The sequence below is a fragment of the Python bivittatus genome, unplaced genomic scaffold, assembly GCF_059951505.1.
Source record: "Python bivittatus isolate LINGU-HERP-01145 unplaced genomic scaffold, Pbiv_v1 ctg000700_np1212, whole genome shotgun sequence".
NCBI classification, from domain to species: Eukaryota; Metazoa; Chordata; class Lepidosauria; order Squamata; family Pythonidae; genus Python; species Python bivittatus.
The window spans coordinates 55,035,395-55,058,577 of NW_028277098.1; the positions used below are offsets into that span (position 1 = coordinate 55,035,395).

General features: G+C 38.0%; 1 protein-coding gene across 2 annotated transcripts in view; it reads right to left on the minus strand.

Moving 5' to 3' along the window:
* TEAD3 (TEA domain transcription factor 3) overlaps positions 1–22,557 on the minus strand; it is an 89,850-nt gene extending 67,293 nt beyond the window's left edge. Inside the window, exon 1 of one of the 2 annotated variants that reach the window (XM_025165647.2) lies at positions 22,313–22,557. The gene's annotated coding sequence lies outside the window, so the exon portion shown is untranslated. The remainder of the gene's footprint in view (positions 1–22,312) is intronic. The other variant, XM_007426575.4, reaches the window with a different exon arrangement.
* Between the last annotated feature and the right edge of the window lie 626 nt (positions 22,558–23,183).

The window sequence follows — 23,183 nt, forward strand, 5'->3', positions numbered from 1 at the left end:
GTCCAACATATCTGGAGGGTGGCTGTTTGGAGAACACTAATTTAGGTAAATCTCTCATAAGCAAACTAACAGTAATTAATACTACACATCAAACAGTAAAACAATTAAAACAAACCCAGTAAACTAACCATTAAAATAGCACCAACTAAAACATGGAATCAAATTGACATCAATAAAATACATATAAATAAAACTAGTATTAAAACTCTATTATAACATTACCTGTGAAGGGATTGAGTTTTTTTATTTTAAAAGTGTATAGACCATCCACTACCAGAGAATATCACAGCCTCATTCTATATGAGCTGTAATTTCCGAATCATCTTAGGGTAGATGCCAGCAGAACACACCGCAATAATCCATTTGGGAGGTATCAGAGCACAGAATACTGTGGCAGGCCATTCTTGTCCAGGAACAGCTGCAGCCACAAGATCATGCACAGCTGGCTAAAAGCACTCCATGCCATGGATGGTCCCCTGGCCCTTGAATAACAAAGATGAATTGAACAGTACACCAAGGCTTCATACCTGCTCTTTCAGCAGAAGTGCAACTCCTTCCAGACTCTGAAACCTATACAGTTTGTAATGCCTCTGTCCTGTCAGGATTCAGCTTCAGCTTATGGGCCCTCATCCAGCCTACTTCAAAGTCCAAGCACTGATCCAGTAACTCAAAAAAGCTACTGAAGTCCAGGAAATCAATATGGTTGTACTCCCATTCTTTTACTTGTAGCAGGTCATCTGTCAGGTGATCAAAGCAATGTTGGTGCCAAAATAAGACCTAACTGGAATGGTTCTCCATACCCTTCAAGAAGGTATGAAGCTGAATGGCTACCACCCTCTCAGGTACCTTGCCTAAGAATGGGATATCTGCAACTCAGCAATAGTTCTCAGATGCCTCCAGATACATGGATGCTCTCTTTAGGAGCATCCAACACCATTGGCTTTTTTACGCAGGGGAAAACACCTTCTGATGAATTAAGAGACTTACCACACCGTGGATATATCCTATCATTGGTGAGATCTCAGTAGCCAATACAGGCAAGGATGGTGACTACATGTGATGGGCCAAATAGATGCAAGCATTTCACCCACATCCTCAGGCTTCAGAAACTGAAATTATTCCTAAAACAAAGCATGACCAGTTTGGACATTTTCCCAGAACCCGAGATTCTCACAGCATACCATCCCACACAGATGCAAGCAACATTCTCCTCAAACCACTCAGCAGATGACCAAAGATTTAAGAGTTATTGCCCAGAAACTGCACCTGAAACAGTTCTGCTGGATTATGTGTTGAAGATGCAGGGGAGGACGATGAGCCTTTTGTGCATCTCTCATTGCCATACACCAAGCACAATGTAGCACTTTCCATTGTGCTCTGTTGCATTCATCTTTAGACTTGCGCTGCAGGACTCTTGCTGTTTTACACCCTGTTCATCTCCCAAAGATGCTCCAAGAAACAAGGTACATTCCAGGTTCAACAACACCAAAAAGGGCATTTAGGGGCAATCATGTCAGTATCTCTTTTCATCTCATAATTCCAAAATGTGAAATAATTCCATACTGCCACAAAGAAGATCACCATCCATGCCAACCAGGAAATCCCATACATATCAGGGGGCAGACTATTTGAAGAGATCCCTTTCTGTGTAGGAATGGTTAGATACTGTCAATCTTATCTTCAATCTTATTCTCATGAAAAAGTGGCCTGTCCATAAACAAAAGTGTCTCAGAACATATACACCCCAACATGTTCTCTTCTCTGTAGGTGGTCACAAAACCCAAGAGATGTTCAAGTCTCCTAAGACTACCAGGCTAGGATTCCCCAACACCAACTCTAAGACCACCCAATCCAGGAAGTTACCAGGGAATGCAGTGAACATAACATCCCTGTGTTATCTTTCTGCCCCCCTACTAAGTACATGCTCTCAAAACTGGTGCTACAGCAGAAGAGTTTCCTCTCAAAGACAGTGGAATCTCTATAAATAATAGAACATACCCACTTTGTCTTTCAGCCTATATAGGTGCTGGGTGAGATCAACTCCACCAAACCAATCTACCCAAACTTGAGAAACACAGGTCAGTTTGGCCCTTTCATTTATTATCAAATAATGGGTGGAGATTCTCTTATTATAGACAGAAATGGGTCCTAAAACTGGCATCACAAGACCAGAAAGCATACTGGCCTGGCAGCCTCCACCTTCAAAGACAGAGAAGGGGCAAAACACAGGACAGCTTTCAAACAGATTTTTTTTAAAAAAATCTGACTAATCCTTCTTCCAACGCTGTACCTCCCCTCCTGAAATCATTTCAATGGGGGCACATGATTCTACCTGTCATTCCCTTAGGTCATAACAGGGAATATCTACAGCCATATACTTAGTAATACTGCACACTATTATGACAAAGAAACAGCAATATTTGCAAACAAAAGGTACAACCCCATTTGGAGGCAACCCTGTGATGGTATCCTAGAAGAAGGTATCTTTGAGATGTTGGGCTGCCACTGAATTTATACCTGCATGAGAATTTTGCTGCCACTCAGCTTATAGTCATACAATATTAATAAGTATCATTATTTAGATTTTTATTAACTAGTTATCACATTGTGTTTGAAGTATGATTAGGGTAGGTCAGATTTGATATACAAATGGTGGAAATATAAACAAAAGTAGTTTGGGCTGGTTGATGTAATTACAACTGGAGAGGAAAATAAAAGGACACAAATTACTGCTAGGCCCAGTGGATTTATCACTTGGAAGAGTCGATGGGCTAGAATAAGTTGAAAAGTATGTTAATTTCAATTTAGATATTAATAAAAAAATAGAAAATCTAGGAGTACGATCTAGAAGAGAATAGAAAAATAATAATTGGCAGAAACTTAATATTATTATTGTTTAAATTTATATGCCACCCAACTCCCAGCAACTCTGGGCTAATATTTAAGATTTCATTTTGTAAGAAAATCAAGGAGGATTGTTACAAATAATTATTTTTAGATTGGTAGGATAAATGTATTCAATATTGGGAGAAAGAAATACTTACAGGGCTATAAACAGAATAGTGTAGACAATAAAAAAAAGTAATAGCTGGGTAAAGTGAAAGACTGTAAACATGTATGACTTAGTCAACATTTATTTTTTTATATAGTATATAATTTTGATTTTGATTTCCTGAAAAAAAATAGCAGCAATGAAATTATATTGCCAAAGTGAAGATATTTGGGATTATCAGGAGAGACTTTTTGTGCATTAGGATGGCAAATTTCCTTTCATCCTGAGACTCAGAAATAAAATCCAAGTTTCAAGAGTTCTGCAAGTCAACATATATGTAGGAGGTTCTTTTTAAATAGTGGATCTTTGAATAAGAGAAGAAAACTAAAGAGATCTTGAAATGTCTAAGCTATAGCACCTGTCAAAGAACAAAGCTGCCCACTGAGGAAGAGGTAAAAACATGACTCTTAAGAATTACATTAACTGTGAGAAATCCCTATAGATCATTCATATTACCAGTGTTAATATTGGGATCAATGGTTTTCAGGAAATTAATTCAAAATAAATTCCAGGACTCTGATTTTGGTTTAGCCTGGATTAAAATTCATACTCCAGCTTTTAAAAGCCTTTATTCCACAACTTATTCTGTGCACAGTTGCAGACACACACTCAAAACCACAGCATAGCATTGTTCATCCTGAATACATTCACTTAAAACTGGCTTCACAATCCCCAACACAGATTGCACCATCCTTTTGAAGAGGGGAAAAGTCCAGTTTTTAACTATTCATTAACCATCTTATCTAAATGAAAGAGGGGCTAAAGTGTGTAAAAAAGTGTAGTTTATTATAGCTGTCCTTAGACTGCTCCCCATCATGCTTCCCTTCGATGTCCTTAGCATGAACACTAATGGAGGCTGGAAATAATTTCTGAGTAAAAGTGGAAAACCTGAAAACATTAAGTCCTGAATACTAAATGGTAGACTTGTGCAGTCAGTTTAAAAAGCAATCATCAAAGTATATTCTCCTTGTCTGCCCCCCACAAAGGTGAAGACCTTTTGTTTTGGGCTCTGTACCCCTTCACCTATCTTAACACAAAACAACTAGATAATACCTGTCTCAGGAATTGTTTTTTTGCAGGTCCTATCCAGGCTTTACAACTATGGCCTGTGAAAATTTAAAACCAACCAGAATACTTAGTACTGGAATCCATAAAAGCCTATCTTGGATGAAATATAAACAAACAAGACACAAGCTAGTAAAACACTATTGGAAGGCTAACTGCAGCTGTCCCTTCTCCAAACAGACCTTCTCAATCACAGAGCCTCAGCAAGATCAGGACATTTATCTACCCGGATTATATGGCATTTCCACCTCATGACACATTTTGCAACACCAGGACCCCTCTTCATATGGCTCAGATATGTGAATGCAAGCCTGAAACCAAATTCCACAATTCCTCACTACATGAATAGAAATATACTCCTGTCTAATTGGTGAACCAAGTAATTGCATAAATGATAACCTTTCATATATAATTTATATAAAACACTTTATAGAGTTTAAAAAAAAAAAACCAGCAATGTATATGTCCATCTGGAAAAAATTGTTGTGGGAAGGAATTTCCAAAAAGGGTCACATCTTTTTTCACATCTGAACTGAGTTCAAACTTTAAATAGAGGGACTGATGTGACTATGTATTTCCATAGTCGGCTATATAAATGTGACAAACAAACAAACAAACAAATGTAGCATTAGATTCCAGCTTCATAAAGGGGAGTATGTTGACCAACATCCTTCATAACAAAGGTCCTAAAACAAGAAAGACAAGCGTAACCTTGTTCGATGGTCTATACCAACTGTGTGCTGTGTCTGATATACTTAAGGCATCTTGGTGAGATTGTGAAAAAACTTGGTATTATATGCCTTCAAGTAGATAGAATATTCTCAGTAACCTGACCCACAACCAGCTATGACACTATTCATCTGGAGTCTGGTAATGGTGAGAGATTAGAGATAGACAACAGTGCGTGCTTCAAAAATGGTTTGGTAGGGATGCTTCGGAACACACAGTGCATATCTCCTCTTTAAAGTAGCAATGCATTTTTTCAGGCATCCACAGCTTCTTTAAGGAGGTCCTGCATTTGTACTCCCACACATTCTGAAGTACACCTTCCAAATCCTTTTCAAAGCATGCACAATCCTAATATACAATCCAATATAATACATTCAGAACAAACTAAAATAAATGATAGGTTACAGCTAGTAGTCTAAAGAAGACAGTGGCAGTATGTATTATTCAGAGATACTGAATCTTTCAGTCACAAAGGTTTAAGAATGTGGTACAGTAAGTTAAAGTGATGATTAGAAGAGCTTTTTGTTATTTTCATCTTCTGCAAACAGATTCCATCTGAGTAGTCTTTGAAAGTTCAGGGCAAATTATTATGCAATATGCACACTATTGGACTGCCTGATAATTTCTCAGCAATTTCAGAACAGTGCAGTATGACAACTTACAAGCTGGTGGAAGAATAGCGCTCCACTATTCCAAAATCTTGCTGACTTCCTATTGTCCTTTAAGTGCTGGTTTTAATTAGCTCCAGGAGTAATTATTCAAAAAATGCTCAGTCTCCTGCTGCTGCTGTTGATTCCATATTCAATTCATTATCATGATTCAGAGCAAGGGTATTCTTCCTTATAGCTGGGATGTGCCAAATTCTGCAATGCTATACTGCCATGATGAAAAACTAGCACAATGTCAGCTCTTCTTACCTGATCAAGAGCTGAGTAAGTCTGATTTCCCTGCCACCAGTTTTCATTTATATTACTACACTGTGTGAAGAATTCATTTTCTTTCCTTGGTTGTAGTAATAGGACAGAAGAAGAAAAAATTCTTGGTATATGCTTTTGCTACATCATTCATGCTTTATATTCTCTATCGGTATCATCTAAACTTGTTTTTCTAAAGGAACAACAAATGTATTTCCGTCTCCTGATCATTTCAAAATATCCAGGGCTGGATATTTACTTTATTAGGAGCAACTCAATGAGACAAAATAGTCATTCCTCTGAGTTTCTTCATCCAGCAAGTGGGTTAAGAAAAAAAGGGAAAAGAGGAAAACATTTTTTGGCTGGTTTTAATCATGTCTGTACCAGATCACACTGTTGAAGCCAGCTCTTCTTCTTTGCATCTGTGCCTCTTCTAGCACTACAATACCTTTTAGAGAATGGGGACTAGAACTGAAAACAATCAAAGTGTAGTTGCAGCACAGATTTTAATAAAAGTATTACAAAAGTGATGGCTGTTTTATTTTTAATCCCTTAATAGAATTTTTTTCAACTGCCAACTTTGGGTAACATTTTCACTGAGCTCCTTACCACGGGCCCAAAGTCACTTCCCTGATCAATCACTGCTACTCAAATCACAATAGTAATGTTATATCCCAAAATACATCAATTTACACTGATTTACAGTGAATAACATTTGCCAGTTTATTGGAGTCTGACTAGATCTTTTCAGAGTAGTTTGGAATGGCCTTTTGGTTTTCCCCACTGTTAATAATTTGGGGATGTCAACCAACTTGCTCACCTTACCTCACAGATCACTCCTAACTGTACCTCAGAAGTTGGCTATGTAGCACCCACACCATCTGTAAATGGCAGGTACAAAGCCTCAATATATATGTTTAAAAACAGCTATTAAAGATTTTAGGGTTCGTGCATGAATTCTCAAGGTGAAGGCTGCCAAAATCTCTCAAGGCTTGGCAATCCCGTATGTTTTCAGCAATGTTCAAATTTTTTAAAAAAATATCTGCAGACCCCTCTCTTCTTAAACAAAATTGGGCCACAATGCCATTAGAAGGAAGACTGCCAATCCCATGCTTTAGGTCAGTGCTTCTTACTCCTAAGGCCGCTGGGGGTCCCCCAAGACCCTCTCAGGGGTCCACAAAATCAAAATTATTTGCCAGTCTATGCTGAAAAATAATACAATATTAAAATCCAATCAAACAATCATGAGAAATGGCGGCAGCAGCAAATGTGTCAATTTTAATTTTTAATATGGTAAATATCAGTAAATATAACCCATACAAATAAAAGCTATTTTTGGGATCCTCCATAATTTTTAAAAGTGGGAAGGGGTCCTGAGAGAAAAAAGTTTAAGAAACACTACTTTACGTTATTTAAAGGAAAAAGGAAAAGACTCAATAAAGACCCTCACCAATCTTGTTGCTTACGCTCCTCCTTTTAAAATCTGCTAATTGCTTCCCACTCTCTCATTTTTATTCTTTAACCAGTTACCAGTTCATAGGAAGACATTTTATCTTATGATTAAGTCAACTTTCTGTTTTTGTTTTAGGGTTAAGTTTGGAGGGGAGTGTCCTTATCATTGAAACAGGGCTTCCATTTTCTGAAGGAAATTTCTTTGACTCTCAAGCAGCCTCCCTGACTCTGTTCAGTAACCATGATGGCATCTCTAGGGTTTATGGTGCTGAACCTGAACAGCAGTAGACATCTTAATGAATGTTGTAATGGTCACTTGGAATAACCACAAAGCTTCACAACTTCCCCTTTCTGTTTCCTTTTATTTATCTCCACATTTTAAAAAAGTTTCCTCAGTTAAAGTTGTGAGATTATCTTGGACTTTTTTTTGGTAATTGTACATCCACAGTCCTCATCCCCCTGGTCAATTCTGTGATTGACAATTTAATCATTTATAGCAATCTGCTTGCAGGCAGTTCCCAAGCACCCGTTTCGCAGGACATGCACAATATGGGCAAAACAGCATGTTCAGACAGTCTTTTAAGGAGGCTGGGCTTTGGGCGCAATGTAACCTCTTAAAATCCACCCCCCCTTCTCCAAACAAGCTGTTATTTTCCTTCGCATGGTTTTGGGGGGAAATTTCAGAGAACATTTTTTAAAATGAAATGTAACCCACCCCCACAAAGCCCTTTTCTGGTGTAGGATGTCTAGAAATTTTACTTCTTTGACATAAGTACAACACATTTAGTATGTTTTGTGTGAGAGCAGTTGGAAATCTCCCTCATCTGATCTCTCGAGGTTACCCTTGTAGGAGGATGATCTGTACTGTGTTTTTATAATTCAGTTGTTTCGGAGTCTGGAACTGCTACCCAGATGCAGGAAAGGAGACTGCCTTGCCTGAGATTTCTAGTTTATTCAACTCTATGCTTTTCCTGTTTCTGGGAGGGGGGGAGAAGTGGTTAGATGAGCTGGCACGCAAGTATAGGCCCATCCTCCACTAACTGGAAGTCATTCTAAGCCCATGAACTTGGAGCATCTTTTCTGGAAATTAGTGACTATTGTGAACAGCTGGAACTAATTTGGAAAGAGAGGGGAGGAGACAGTCATCAAGAAACAATAATATATCTCTTCATAAACTTCTAGAATTTGCAACACTCCCCCCAAAAGACTGTTGCTGGTATTGTTGCCTTCAAAAGGAAACTGAACCAGAGAGAGTTGATTGTCTCAGCTCAGATTATATAATGCAGGTTGGAGACATTTTTGTACCTTGAAAAATAAAATCATCTATTTTATGATCTCTTATCTCCCCTATCAATCATAGAATTGATCACAGAGCTCAAAATAACAATGCCCATGTAAAAGTTAGATGAGATTTAAAAGGTATTAGTAAGAAATTCATAAGTTCTATTAAACAAACTATGCATCTTGCACACCCAGAAATGGTATGTATATATATGAGACAGAAAATCTCAAGGAATTTTTATTCTGGAAAAATAGGGACTGAAAATGTTATATTCTCAGCTTACATTGGCTAAAAATCCCAAAGGAGAGAGAGAACTCTCCCCCAGTTCCTCCACACAGATCAATAATGCTGTTAACTCAGCCATGCTACAATCAAGTGAAACATGCCTACATTAAAGCAGCTCTGTTTAAGCAATACATATGAAGAACAATCAGTTGATCAAAAAGTGGCTTATTAAAGCAAACCAGCCACAGAGTTTCCTGTTTAGCCCCTCCAAACAGGACTGGGTATCAGTTTGGCTCAATCATATTATGAAAGACTGTATGTGAATGCAGTTAATATGTGAAATTTAAATTTAAAAAAATTATTCGCCATATTAAAGTTTTCTTACTTCTAGATATTCTTGTGTTAGGAACTCTGATATAGAAAAATGCCTTGAAATTCCAAGATAAATTCTAGAATACACACGAGCCAGGACTTCTTGCCAAAAAATTAAGCACAACTGTTCATGGCATAATAACCCATAATTTGACTCCTCCAATCTGGCATGTTATTAATACATAAGCACATTTACAGCTCAGGAATACTTTTGCAGGGCGACCTGTCTCACTCAGCTACAAACTGCTTGGCCAAGGAGACCTGCCGAAATTCATGAATGGCCAAAGAAAATATAAAATGTTGTTACATGTGCTAATTTGTTTGGTTCTATAAAAAGTAAATATAATCTATATTGACAGTTGGGATATTGCTATATTAAATAAATCATTCAATTGAGAGAAATTTGACCTTCAACATACTTTGTGAAAGATTGATTACCAAGACAGTGCATAATAAGCAGTCTTTTGGAATTTTTTCCTTGCAATTTCATTACTGTAAGTTAAACCTCAAGAATTGATCAAGCAAGGCACGCTGGGAATGTTTAGTTTTGTTTTATTTAACTATATGAACCTAAGAAGATATTGCACTGATTTTTTCTGTGTGACAAAACTTCCTAATGATGTTTGACACAATAGCAACATCTCACTTTGTTTATTGTTAGTACCTACGAATGCACTCTGAACTGAAAGGCAGGAGAGAAACTGGGGGAAAAAAAGAATGAGGACAAGTTTAATATGAATTTAACATGAGAATAAGAATAATATGATTCTCTGCCATATCAAATGGGGAAACGGGTAACTGAGAAAAAGTGGGTAACTTTTGCCTCACAATGAAGTTTGTAATTGTTTCACACTGATGGGAATGGAGAAATAAATAATGAGAATAGAGAAAGAACAACATAGGACATTTCTATCATCTAATGTAATTCACATTACCAGAATCGTGGATAAGAGGAGGACAATACTGCAGAGAAGGGCTAATGACATCCTTCAATGTTAATATCCTGAAACTGAAGTTTGTTATGAGAGTTATATCCACATTTGAGATATAGGTTAGAACTGACAGATAGTGACTCACAGCAACTCTTAATAAAGGCTTAGAGAATTGTCTTCTACTTTATGTGAAAAGGTCTTGCCAATAAAGGTTTTTACTGTATGCTATGCAACTCACATACATTAACAAGATGTAGGTCAGCCTTTCCCAAAGTGGTGACCTCAGATTTATTTAATATAGTTCTTATTATTCCTAAGGGCCAGGATAACTGGGGATAATATTTCAAAGTTCCTGAGAAGCACTGGATTTGAGAAGGCTGATATATACAGCAAGCAAGTTCAAAAATGATTATCTAATAGTTCAGTTCAAAACTGAATGCCTGTGTTTGTATATCTAACTCAGCTGAAATCAGCACATGTGATACAACAGACTAACAAAACATTCTAAAACTTACGCTGATGCAAAAGAAACCTAATCAAATACTGCAACTACTTCTATCATCATCCAAGTCCTCCCTGAACCTTCTGGATAAGTTTTCCTCTAAGGAAGAAAAAGGAGCCCAGTAGCTCAAATATAACAAGGGATGGGACACTGGGACTGCCTTCACAGGAACCCGAGGAGAGTACCTGACCGCAATGTAGAGAAAGGAGCTTCATCAAACCTCCTGGAGCACAGATGCCTGAGAGAATTGGCATATGAGGAAGTGCCTAGAACTCTTCAAAAGAAATAATCTGAAAAGTCTGCGTCTGGGTGGGATTCTACTTATTAGAGCATAATGTCTTTGGTTTGCAGCAGACTCATGCTAGATAATGCTGAAGTGGGTTTTGTTTGTGCCCAGTTACTCTAACACAGTGTTTCTCAACCTCGGCAACTTTAAAATGTGTGGATGCTGGCTGGGGAATTCTGGGAGTTGAAGTCCACACATCTTAAAGTTGCCGAGGTTGAGAAACACTGCTCTAACCATTCTAACTTGATCATGGATTCCAGGTGACTGAACCCTGGACTTGGACTTCCTGTTACTTGGACCTTTTTAGTCCATTAGCCTGTACCTTGACCTGGTGTTTTATGTGACATCTTGCTATCTCTCAATATATCTTGTAAATATATCTTGTAAATATATCAATATACATTATAAATGGAGATTGTAATCAAAAATGAAAGCAAGGGAGCCTTGCTTCTCTAATTGCTACCTCTATGGTTCATGCTGGGGATTATAAGAATTGAAATCCATTTAGAAGGCACTTGGAAAAGAATGATTTATAGGATGGTCATTGGCAGTTGCACCTCAGTTAGAACAGGCACACAAATGCATTTTTAATTGATGGTGACTGGATTTTTTAAATCATAGAATATGCTTATTAGGTTTCTCTGAATACTTCTAGGCATGGAGTAGAAGAAGCCATACTATAATTAACAATTTTTCAATTTCAATGCAATCCATCAAACCTTTGATATCAGAATTATAAGGAAAGAGCCAGGCCGTTTCACACACTGGCCTGTTTCTCCTAGAAATAAGACATGGATCTCCTTTACAATGAGACAGCAAACTCTAAAAGTCATCTGGGATCTCACCATGATTGCTATCCACTAGTTTAACTTCCATTCTCAAAAGAACAATCACACTTCTGAAAAATATGCCAGATTCTGAGAAATAAAACCTTTCAAAACAAAAACATCAGACAAATCTGTTTCTCACTCTGACATATCTGCACTCCACTAATTCTTTGTCCTCATATGATAGTATATGCAAACTTTTCTGTTAAATTGGGTTCTCTGTGGGAAAATCTTTTAGGGACCCTATTGAAGGTGGGGCTGCAGCTACAGTTGGTAAAGCCAGAGCCAAATGTGAGCAACCACTCACTCACTTTGACATCCTTTTTTCTCTGACAGCTCTTTCTTTTTCTCTTTCACTTTCTGTACCTTCTAACTTTCCCAAGCAGAGACCCAGGGAAGGGACAGATAACTCTTACCGGAGGTCTGACCTGATCACTTGCAGACAGCAGCTGAGATTAAGCTGAGGCCACCTGAAATTATAGACTGCAGGCTGCATTTTTTAAGAGGTATCTTGGTGCTCTGGCCCACATATACCAGGAGAAGCATTTTGAAATACTGACCACTAATGTATAATACTACAAATTATGGGTTCTTTTCTCTATAGTTAATCATAAATGAATGCAAAGAATAGTTACACTACAAGGTTATATTTTACCAAATATATGGGAGTTTGTTGAAAAGATCTGATTAAATTCTTGAGTGCAGTTCTGAAAAAAATAGTAACTTGGGAAAAGGAAAGGTTTCCATAAACTTGAATTTTTGAGAGAGAGAAAACAATAATAAAGTTCACAACATAGAGGGAAATTAAATGTTCCCTCTCTATTGGAATCACATTACCTTTATATTCCATCTATTCAATAAATGGTTTGGGGGGAAAAGAGTGAAAATAAAGTGATGACATATGCTGACAGTAACTAATTTAAGGAAGCATTAATGCTTTACAGATGCCTTTGGAACTTTACTGAAAAACCTATCAACACTAGCTGTTCACAGGAAACATGCAGATAGCAGTCAGAAAAGGGTATTTCAGTACACCACCTGGAGATACCCAAAACTAAATGGGGATGTTCTGAATACAAAACATGCGCTCTAGTGTTAGCCCTTAACTCTTCTCCAAATTAAGTGGCACACAAACTGCAATGCTGAGGACAAAATAACGCTCTGGAAATAACAGCACAAAACAATCAACATGCTATATCGTCAGATTTCCCATTAAATCTAAATTGGAGTTATAGGCTTTCAGTAAGAGGAAGGGAAAAAAAACACATTTGACTGAGATGGAGAAGAGTCAGGTGCTTTGGTGTTAGGACTCTGAAGTGAAGCTGTAGGTAAGCATCTATGGAGGAAATGAGTAAAATTGGGACAAAGGTCATTTTGGTGAAAGGATCTGAACAGACAAGATGTAAAAGGGTAACATGCTGAAGTTGGAAAGAAAAGGATATTTTTATATACTCATTCTCCAACTGGCATCCTTCCCTATCAAAACTTTGGGAACAAATTTAAATAATAGAGTTTGTTCTTCTAATCAATTTGAGTTTGGTATCTTTGAGTCTGACAATATTATCTTCAATTGCAATTAGGTTTCCTACATTTGTAACTTCTCCCAAAATGGCAGAGATCTACCAAATAAATTACAGGTAGTCCTTGACTTATGACCACAATTGGGACTAAGCAGTGTGGTCATTGAATCGCGTCTGATTTTATGACTTTTTTGCCATGGTTGTTAAGGAAATCAGGCTTCCCCCATTGACTGCTTGTCGGAAGCTGGCAGGGAAGGTCGCAAATGGGATCACGTGACCCCGGGACACTGCAACTATTATAAATACATGCCAGTTGCCAAGTGCCCAAATGTTGATCACGTGACCGTGGGGACACTGCAATGGTCATAAGTGCGAGGACCAGTTGTAAGTCACTTTTTTCAGCGCCTTTGTAACTTTGAACAGTCACTAAACGAATGGTAAGTTAAGAACTACCTGTGATCTATTTTTAAAATCCCTAAAAGGGTACATCCCAGTATTCTTCAATATTTTACTACCATATCCAGTCAGCATACAATCTTCTTTTAAAAAATATGTGGCAAATTCTTCACAGTACTAGATAGAGGGAAACAAAATAGTTGAACTATGAGATGCATATAATCTAAATCAAGCTTATAGTTTTTTTCTCTTTAAGCATGAAGTTCCATTGCTAATGATGGCCAAATGCTTAATATCACATACTAGCTGTTGGATGGAGAGATCTACATCCTGCCTTATAATGATTTTCCTCTACAGTAGTCCTCATTTAGTAACTCCCTCGTTTAGAAACTGTTCGTAGTTATGATGGTGATGAAAAAGTAACTTTACAACCAGTTCTCGCATTTATGACCTTTGCAGGTCTGCAAAGCAAAGGAAAGCTGAAGTAAGATCATAAAATTGTGATGTTTCACTTAGCGACCACTTTACTTAATGACCAAGTTGCTGATCCCAGTTGTGGAGCTAAATGAGGACTACCTGTAATAAACAACTTATCAGATTTCTTACCCAATAAAAGGCATCATTACTGATGAATTGATGAAACTTACATAACTACATGCAAACTAAATAGTACAAATAAAAAAATAAAATGCTTTTTAATTATGTACATATGTATTTCAACAGAATCATTTTCTCTCCTGTAAGATATGAGCAGTGTTTCTACTAAAATTATGATCTGTGAGATTATTTGAATTATATATAAATATACAAATATGATAGGTAGCCTGGTTAAAACAATCTATTGCAACTGTCTGATGGATTCAAATAGCACTGTAAAATACAGTTGGGGATTTTCCAGTTTCCTTGTTAGTAATGCTGAATCCTGGCCAATTTGTAGGATTAAGAAATTGTCTGGACAGTAGATACTATCATTCCTCAACACTCTGTTCCTCCTTGCAGAAAAAAATCAATCATTTGGTTAAATATGGGGTTGAAGGAATAAAGCAAATTGAACAGTAGTTTATGCAGAAACGGAGAAAATCTCAGAGCAAATCACAGCATGGCTTAAAGCCTACTTGGACTACTCTTCTGTGGGTGGAGGATTAATTTCTCTGTGTCCACTGGGCCCATGCAGAATAGGCTGGCATTTTTTCCTGAATTACTGTATATGGCACTAGATTCCTGGATAGGTATAGCTAGAGCAGTTGAGAGTTTGCTGTGAGCATCTGCATCATTCATTGCAGATAAAAATTAATCAGACTTGGCCTCCAAGGTCAGGACAGGGTATAATGATGCAATAGCTTATCCAGTTTAGATTCTCTGCAGCTTGTAAATATTGGGGATACGGATAGGATATCTGAAGAAGCAAGAGCTTGCTTCTCCCATTTGATTAGAATGATCAAAGCGGAACTGGCCCCATCAAAGGGGATCATCCATGGCCGTGTTTGTACAACATGCTTAACTCTACAGGGCCATATTTGTAAGTGTCCAGAAGCTTTAATTGTTGCTGGGTTACTAAATCTGGTATCATAATGTGATCATATTATCCTTAGTGAATGATTTGCACAGGTCTCCAATCATTGTTTGGATACAATTCCAGGTGTTGGTTTTAACCTTTAAAACCTTAACATCCTACAGCTTGACTAACTTATTCTGCTGTCATGATTTTACTGTTTTATTTGTGAAGGTGTAATTATCTATCCTGAGAAGTTAAATTTCAGGAGAAACAATTGTAAGTCAGAGGTGACTAAGCTGAGTGTTAAGACTGATTTCTTCTTGAGTGCATGTAAGCCCTAGATATGGAGACTGATAAATGCTGTCCCACATTTAAAATCCAAAACAAAAAAAATATTTTCCATAAAACCAGTCACTCCAGCTGCCTGGAAATCCAGGGAATTGTAGTCCAGCATAATCCAGATGCCACTATATAGTTGCAGCATTTGTGTGATGATACAGTGTTGTTATACATATGGTATCATTTATCTGCCCCCTCCCACTGTGGACACCATGGCTATAGCCCTTTCCTACATATGAACCAAATGTGTCTTCTCCATTAACCAAGGTTATCTAATGGTTGAGGTGATATATTCTCAAATATCAGCAGTTTCTAGAAATATAGCTGTGCTAGGTCTTTTGTACCAAAACTAAAAATCTTTGGGCACCTTGAACACTAATTTGTTACAAGAAACAAACAGAAACCTGTCTTACATGGCATGAATGTCATAAATATATAGTTGCTGATACCTGAAAAAATTGCTATTTTAATAGTCCTATTCTTATGCCTTTAAAAGCAACATAGTATGTAGACAAAGTGATAATACAGTAATGCCCATCTCCATGACATGAAAGGTTTTACCTGTTACTTCTACAGAGCGAGCTGATCTTACAGGTTCAGGTTAGCTCAGGCCAGTTTGTTCCTGTCTGGCAGTTTTCAATTCCTTCCTTTATGTGGAAACTACATTGTAATTGAAGGATTTTGCAGATTGTTGCCTAAGCCATCAGTTTTAAATATTTTTAACATAACACGAGGCTGACAAGTATCAAGCTTATACATCTAGTATATTAAAAATGCAGCTAATAATTTATTAGACTCATTAATAAATTATACTCATCAAAGAACAATTACTTGCAGTAGAACTAACAATAGGAAAAACATAATATCTAATAAGGCCAATAAATAATGTTAAATATAATATATAAATAATTGGTTATGTGCTATCAAGTTGGTGTTGACTCTTAGCAACCACATATTTCCTCTATATAAAAATTAGACTAGATTATATTATGATCATATTTCCTCTCTCTACTCTCTATCCCTGACTATTTGTGATACCTTTGTAGATCACAGGCTTGAACGCCAATTTCTAGCCCTTTGCCAATAATACCCCTTCATCCAATAGGTATACCTCTCATTGCTCAGCAATTCTTTGACATAAGTTAAGAGGCTGAAAAGATGTAAAGGATGTACCACAACCTGAGAACCCACATTTGATAAATCTGGGTTAAGGAGAGGCTCAATGAATTAATCTTCATCTATAACTTCAGCCACCCATCATACAACCTAGCTCCACAGGACAATTACAATGAAATAAATTGCATTAGTCAGTCAAATCAGGAACTTTGTTTGCCAATATGGGAAACAGAATTTGGGCAATAACTCAAGTTCTAAATGCACTCTATATAACAACCCAATGAAATGCATTCTTTACCAATTCAATAATTAGATTTCTCTCACATAGAAACATGCATATACACATATATACCTGAACAAATAAATTAGAAAATCATCCATAATATTACATTGATATAACCAGACCATCAAATGGATTTTCTAAGGTAGATTTCACCATACTTCATCAAAAAAGCTGACAATTACCAGGATAAGGAGCATGTGTGCTATCCATATACTATGAAAACTTCATGAGTACATCAGTGTTTTCTCTTCTATAAAATGTGAACATCATGTGCACATTTACATGCATCTTTTTTAAAAGTATTTCATTTACAATATCATGCACAAATTACATGCAACTTTAAAAAATATTTTAAGATTAAAATGATATAACAGTTCTATGTACACTTATATTATTCATATCCATATTTTAGGATACTTGTCCCAAGAGAGACAATTCTTCTAGCCATAAAATAATAAATCCTTATTAAGAAATATCTGGGAATGATGGGATTTCTGCATGACTGAACATGGACATTTAAAAATGCCTGTTCTATGTATACTGTGCCCACATTTTGTATGTTTGCTGAAAAAAAAAAACTAAAGAAAATGCTATCCTGAGTTTAGCAGCCATCCTCTGCATGGCTTGAGTGAGTAAAGAAGTTCATACATGCTAATTTGTATATAATCTTTTATATAATCAGAATACATAGCAATGCAGTAAATAGCATATTTGAAAGTTGAACTGTCAAAAAGAATCATGGCACCTTTACAAATGCTCTTTGTTTCCTAAGGGTAAATCCCTGCTTTCTGTCATCTTAATACAGCGTGTAGTAGTTACATCTTCCAATATTCATGATCAAAGAAACACCTGGAAGTTTATATGAACAAAGCTGCAACTGGTCTTTTACAAACAGCGCTACAACAATGGAAACATTTCTATGTCAAACTAGACTGCAGGTTTAGCAATAGCAGCAGCGCCAAGCAGGAGCAAATTACAATGAGTTTGGATCTTATATGCACCCTTTTCTCATCTTCTTCTCTACTGAGAAGAGGAGCTTCAAAGTTTATACTTAACTAGTGTTTCCCATCTCATTAGATCCTAGAATTCTTGCTAAAACTGTTGATGAGTTTAAACAAGTCACCTTCAAAAACTATGATGTGAGGTTAGGTATTTGAAATTAGCCATTGATAAAGTTAATCAGTTGGTCAGAGAAGACCAAAAATAGCAGATGATCAGAAACGAAGGTGAAAGTTTCCAACCATTTTCTTCAACTACAGCAGAAGGATACAAGTTTGTGACCCACTTCAGCTCATTCATATTGCCATGCTAGCCGAATATTCTGATACTGGTAATCCCAACACATCTGCTGCACTGAACTATGATTTAGCACATGGGTGCAAGCCTTGACTGTAGCCCATTGAGCTTTCCAAATATTCCCACCAAAACAGAAAATTCAGTTTTTGTTCTAGCCCTTGCTAGAGTGTTATACCACTTAAAGATCAAATATGGCTCATGGCCCAGAAATGGCTGCATACCCCTAATTTAGCATAGTTGTGCAAATTGTTTTTAGCAATTGCAACTCAAACCTACTCATTGGCTAGCTTGACTGCATTTGCATGTCAAAGGAAGCAAAAAAAAAAAGATACAGGTCTGGCTTGCCAACAGAATGGCACCATGCTGGTGACCATTCTCAAGCTGCAGAAATGGTCAGACTGCTGGTTCCTTCTAGAAGCATCTGCAGCTAACAAACCACAGATGTTGTAAAGCATTTTTTTTTAATTTGGGCAAAGCAAAGATTCTGGCTTGTTCCTTACAGAAAGAAGACATGAATTCATCAGGAAGCAACAAACAGGAGAAAATGTTTCCACCTGACATTGTTGTATATGCAAACCCAATGAAATGGTACATCTGATGACTACTCTGTACTGAAACTGCAAACAAGAAACTACTGTTACTGTCAGTAGGGTTGATGATTTCTGCAAGACAAGCATAGGTTCCACAAGGAAAATGGACCAAGAGCTGTCAAACTCGTTTCACAAAAGCTATCTGATTGTAGCAATTGCCATTACTTTTAGCTCAGTTTGAAGTCAGTTCAGACTTTTACGCAGAACCTGAAATCAGGCTCTCTGAATATGGTCACTTCACATTTTAAATGGTTGTATATAGATTATGCTTTTAAATTTGGAAAAAGTAAGACTAAATCCTTTGCACACTTTCCTGGAAGCTATCCTTGCTGAATATAATTACTTTCAATAAAACAAGTACTGGATTCCACATGACTATATGGGGATTTGAAACTCAAATCTCAGTTCATATTCTATATCACACTAGATGAGGAAAAAAATGGATGTTCTTCTTTCAAAAATATAAAATAGTTGTTTGACATTGTTTCTGTAGCACTAATTGGAAGTGAAGATTAATTTTAGACAGTATACTGCACTATGTTACGATTATCATTAGCAAAACACAAGCCTTTTGATCCATTTTTGCTCTCAAGTTTATGTGTTAAATGCAATTAAAGTAAAAACATTCTACTAGAAACTATACTTAGTTCGACTATGTAGCATTTTGGATTTGAAGCCAAAAAAGCACTTCAGAGCCCATGAAGGCATGAACATAGCACCTACTTGCAACTTCTTAAGCCAAATATGTCTTTTCTCAGGAAGATATGTTTAATTTAAGGAGTTGCAGTCAAGTGCTATGTTTGCACCTTCATGCACTCTGAAGCACCTTTTTGCCTTATGACTCCAAAGCCTTGCAAACCCTATGTGAAAAACCGTATGCATATTTCATGCTTGCAAATTTAAAAACTGCACCAAAACTATCAATTTTGCAATATTAAACACTTCATTTTATTCACAGAACTTAAAAGCGGTCCTGCATTCCACAAAATTTGCAATCGTCTGTTCTAAAGTTGGACTTCAATGGAAATCAGACAGATTTTGAACCCACGCAGCAGAGGTATTAGCCTCCCATTTAGAGAAACTTGTTAGGAATGCACATGCACGCGTATCCTTATGAAGATTGGACCTACTCTGACTAGATATTCAAGCATATATAAATAGGACCAGTAAATGATCCAATAATAACCATTTATACTTACATATTCACACACAGATATCTTTAAAGCTGAAGACAAAGCTACAGACATAGCATACCAGAACGGGTTGGCATCACATTTAAATTATTAAACAGAAACAACAGGAAGTGGATTATAACCTTATTCTTCTCCAGTTCAGTTTGGGTTAGATGGTATCTAACAAACACTTTCTTCCACAATATAATTCTTTTCTACTTCTATAATACCACCAAGTTTAATTGCTCTCTAGAGCAATCCCATGAGAATTGTTAAGGGATACTTGCATATCATTGCAATTTTTAGTACTGGCCCACTTCAGTGCAACCTTAAATACTGTATGTTACATAAAATCCCATTGTTTTCAGTATGATTTACTCCCAAATGAATGTGTGAAGAATTGCAATCTGAGAATTTTTGGATTGATTTTTGAGAAATTAATATCTACAGAATAATACTTGATTTCTTGTATGTAGCTTTTAAGTATGTTTTGCTGGATCATCATTAATAAGTTGAAACTATGTCCATCAGTTTCCCCATATGCAATTAACAGAACCTGAACCTGAAGGTAAAGCTATACTATTTTTACAATTGTCTGTGATTCAGATTTAATTCATTTAAACAGCATCTAAGACAATCTCTTCAAAGAAGCAGATCTTCGTCTGGAAGGTCAGATGTTCTTCAGCAATACAACATGCAATCCAGGTGCTATTTTTTTAGACAGCTATTTCCCCAAACGGTGCAAGCATTTACATGTCTGGGCCTGCACAATCAACCATACATCCAACCCTGCAGAGCTGTGACCAAACAGCAACCTTTCTGAGAAGCTCCACCATGAGAAAATGGTCTTCAGAACAAAGTCCATTTTTCTAAGGATTCCAGATCTGAAGTCTCTCAATAACATCCAGGTCCAGTGGAAATGTGGTACATTACCTAGAAAAACTATTTCCCTCTTTAACTACTCTCCAGCATATCAGTATGCAGCTTCACACATAACAAACACTAGCCTTTAAAACATTCCCTTGGGAAAACTGATCAAGAAAAGGGAGAAGTTTGTCCTGGTCCTATCCTGATGTAACTACCAATGCAATGGTTCTTATTTGTGAAAGACAATAAGTCACCCTTCTGGAACCTCTTTCTTTAGTTCTTTGCCCTTTAGTTTCATAGCCTTATATTCCTTTGTTGATTCATTAACACTGGAGCTCAACTGCCCAGAACTAATCAGTCTCACCACCACCACTCCTGCTTTACGACTGATAAATAGTGAATCCAACATCTTGTTTCTTCATTCAATCTACCTTTTAAGATTGAAAAAGTATCTCATTTTCTCCATTCCCCAAGCAGCTAGCACTGCTTGTCCTTCTCCAATTCACACAGAACCATACTCACCTGAATGATACCAAGTCAGTTATAACTTGGGTTAGAACTGTATAATGTATGTATACACTAGGTTTACAAAAGCACTTATTTTTATGCATGTGCCCCAGGAGTGAGATACGGCACTACGCCAATAATACACAAAGGTAATTAATTGAGGAAATGTGTTTGTGCAATTTGTGAGTTGTCAACACTGCCCCTGTGGCCTATGCATAAGCTCCCGGTACTCATCCACGCAAGAAGCAGAAATACTTAAAAAAAAAAAATTATCTTAAATTTGAATAATGATAAAAATAATTTTAATTCTTGCTCCCGCCAAACCGTCCACATTTTCTGGAGCAAGGTAAGGCCATCTGGGAAATAAGAAAAAAAAATGGATACTGTACAGCAATCACTGTATACCTAAAACATGTTTTAGTGTATTATTCTCAGGAATATACACTCTAGTAGTTCACAAGAAAACTGTCTTAGCAAATACATGGGCTACAATCACAGCTACAACCAAATGGGATGGATAAAGTGTAAGTAAAAAATTAATCTAAATCAGTTACAGGCCACTGCCTTCAAAACGTAGAAGTCACAGAGATGCGACTGGGGCAGAAAGCAAGGAATCTTAGCAGCACATCACTGGCTGCCTTCCAAGTGAAAACTGGAGGGTTTTTTTTTTAAGTCCTTTGACTCCCCCCCCCGCCCCCCCCCCGACATTTGCTGAGCAGAGCGAAACTTGTCGAAGGAGTTGCCCCAAAGAGCCCGTGAATAAAGGCCGGATAGTGCCCTTCTCCAAAGGAAAATTGCAATCAGGCAGCGGCCGCGGGGGGGATGGACGAGGGGGGCAAAATGTGAAAGGGGCTTCCCCTCAGCCTTCCCCTCTCTCTGTCTACCATTATGGGCGGGAGAAAGAAGGGCTGCGGTTTTGGTCGGGGGAGGTAAATAGGGGAAGGGACAGAAGGCGGAGAAACTGGGCCGTGCAGCCTCCCCCCGCACCGGCCGGGACAGCCAGGGGGGCGCAGCAGAGGCGAGTCGTTTTCCTCTTCCTAAGGAAAGAGTTTCCAGGGCCGGAGCGGGAGCGCTCGCTGGCTGCCTTACTTACTCCGTGCTCCGTCCGGGAAAGGGTGGGTGCCGATCCCGCCGCCGCTGCTGCTGCCGGTTGAAGGTCCGGTTCGGTCCGTGGGAGGACGTGACAGAGCGGCGGGCAGGGTCGAAGCGGCGGGCTGGCGGGCTGGCGAATCCGCCGCGCACCGAGAGGAGCGAGCCGGGAGCCGAGCAAGAGCGACGGGAAAGTTTGTGCGAAGGAGGGAGGAGCAGAAACTTGGAAAGAGAGCAAAAGAAGGAGGGAGGGAAGGAGAGCAGGAGTCAGCCCCCGCCCTTGTCGCAGATGGACAGCCTCCGCCACCACCGTCGCTGGGGGAGGAGACCCTCTCCTCCTCCTCCTCCTCCTCCAGCGGCGGAGTCTCGCTTGGAGGGGGGGTTGCTTCAGCCTCAGGCTGGACGGAAAGGGGGCTGGGAGGATACTGGATGGATTTACTGGAAAAGGCTGGGTCGTTAACAAACGAACTTCTAGCGAAGAGGAAGAGGACCAGCAGGAGGGAGGGCTATGCATGAAGTTAGTGAAAAGTTTAATGGGATCCAGAGTTTCATCCATCTTCTTTAACGGGATAGCGAGCCTGCCAAAGGCATTGTGGATAAAGCGACGAAGAACGCGCCTTCTATCTTTTTTTCAGAAAAGCATATATTATGGCATAAAATCTGAGGAGGAGGAGACTGAGTTCAAATCCTGATTAGTCACTATAAAACCTCAACCCAGTTATTTAACTCACTTCACAGGCCGAGATTTAAAAAAAAAAAAACTCGTAGTCGGGTAGGCCCATGGGGAAAGAATAATCCCAAATCTATAGTTAGATGATGTCTTTATTACAATTTGTTCAAAAGATTGTGCAAGCTTTCGAGTATTCCGGAACTCT